Source organism: Penaeus chinensis, chromosome 28 (assembly GCF_019202785.1).
Source record: "Penaeus chinensis breed Huanghai No. 1 chromosome 28, ASM1920278v2, whole genome shotgun sequence".
NCBI lineage: Eukaryota > Metazoa > Arthropoda > Malacostraca > Decapoda > Penaeidae > Penaeus > Penaeus chinensis.
In genome coordinates, this window is record NC_061846.1 from 14944522 (window position 1) to 14947021 (window position 2500).

A 2500-nucleotide genomic window follows, 5' to 3' on the forward strand; every position below is an offset into this window, starting at 1 on the left:
GAAAAAAAATGTATCTGTGAACAAATACACAAACACACACACACACACACACACACACACACACACACACACACACACACACACACACACACACACACACACACACACACACACACACACACACACACACACACACACACACACGCACACACACCGATAGATATATATGTATACGTAACATCTGTCTATCCATCTACCTGTCTATCAACTCCCTGTCTATCTGTCTATCCATCTCCCTGTCTATCTGTCTATCTATATGTATCTATCTCTATCTCTATATGTATGCTTTTATGTGTGTGATTTTCCAGAGTACATATTGACAAAGCCCAATTACACGAAGACTGGCAGTACATGTTCGCAGCAGGTATCGACTGGAGCGTATATAAATAGATTCATTTATTGTTTGCAAACTCTTTGAGCAATTACCTTGATCATACGCCCCGTTGTTCTTGTATTAAACTCATTAACTCTCTCTGTACTTCCTTCAGTGAACATCAAAGGAGACCCGAGCAATATCTCATTTTTGAAAGGATGCATCCACTTTCTCCAAATTATTTTTTTTATATATATCTGTATCCTTTGAATTTACTATAAATATCTTTTGTCGCATTAATTCGTTTAAGGATTTTAGATTATATCGTACTTCGAGGACTATCTCTTCCTGAGTTACCTCGTTTGTGTCTCTCGTTTTGAAATGGTTACATCTGCCATAGTCCATACGTATCGCTTTATAAATATATATACTATGTTACATAACAGTAGTGCAGATTCACTCTTAAAATCGAATCAAATCACTCTATTTGCCTTTTCTTAAGCAGGAAGAGCATTGCTTGACCAACGTCGTCTTAGCGTAATCATTTCGATCCGGAAGCGCTGGTTTGATGTAATTAAGAGAGACGTTATTAAGGACCCACGCACTTCCTTCTGTCGTTAAAACGGAGTAGTTTATTGAAGGCTTCGACATACACTACGTGCACGCGATTCGAGGATCTCATATTTAGACTAAGGGATAGATATCCAGCTTCAAACATTTCGTGATCCTCAAAGGGATTATTAATGGATTAGTGATGAAGAGAATTTCCATTTGCAATGCTAGACGTAAATTTCAGATTTATATTCACAGAACAAAATCGGCAGCACGGCAGGAAACGCGGCTCCGAATCTATCGTGAAACCTTTTTTCCAACATTTATTTCTGTGCATGCTTTACCTTTTTACACGCCATATATATACAGTTTTGAACGCAAAATCTGTGCTTTCTGACCATGCGTTTGCAGTTTATTCAGACTTCCTTGGCCTATTTACATTCATAGCGTTTTTACCTACGGGTCGCTGCTGATTCTAGCCCTGCGCACTGATCACCATATGCGGCTGTTCAGTGATTTGCTTGCTTCATGTGATGTAACTACGTTCACTCCCATAGTTTACTCTCACCTATAATCATCATTTTGCTTCATCAGTATTGATTTCACGTTAAAAACCGACAATAGCTCTCATTCACTGACCTACTTTGTTGATTACCCTCCATATATTTCCCCTAATTTGTTGCTCAAAATTCCAAATCAGTCAGATATACCTTTTCGATAATTTTAACGTATAAGTCCAGCGAATGAAATCATTACCAAAATTTACCATTTCCTAAAAGGTAATAAAATAAAGTAGTATGGCAATTCTTGTTTTTACAATACCCAAGTCCATCTTTTGCCGCCATTTCCCTCATAATTCGTTGATTATCCGGCATTTCCCTCGCACCTGCCTCTCCATTTTCCCTGCATCTGCAGCCCCAATTTCCAACTCCGTGGGTAAGTTTTTTAATATGGTCTCAGCCGCCGATCCTCCTAACGATGACATATTTTCCCTCCCCACTTTCGCCTCCTTACAATTTGTGTATTTTGCGTGAATTCTTATATATTTTTCCTCGACATAGAGAACTTTTTCGGCTGGCTTGTTTACGGCTTCCCCTTTCTTTTCTTCTCTTGAAATAGCTGCAATTATTTCTCAGAGAGTTGCACGCTATTTTCTGGTATGGAAAAGGTACCGAGGCAACGTCCAGTTCATACTTTTAAGCAAAATCCCTAGAGTGACAATTAGTGCAGAAATATCAAGGGTAAGAAAAGAGTATAGGAAACTAAGAAGAATTAAGATAAGAAATTATTAACCAGAATTAAATCCCATGAGCCCGGTTAAGGTGGAAAACAAAGGATTAGAGATGAAGCTGATGAAAATGGGAAGCAAGACTTGAGGACAAAAACAGAATTTTTAAATGATTTGTTATTTTAGGAAATGATAAGAATGTAAAGGAAAAACAACTATGAGACAGAAAGTTTAATATGTAAACGACGTATTGATCGAAAATAATCTAACATTCATAGACTGAAATCAATGCAAGAAATCATCAAGGGAAATAAAGTTTAATAATTTGAAGGTAGAAATATCCCATTGTACTTCGATTCTGGGAGCTCGTAGTCGGAATAAAGAAGAGAGCAGGGGAAAGGCAGCAT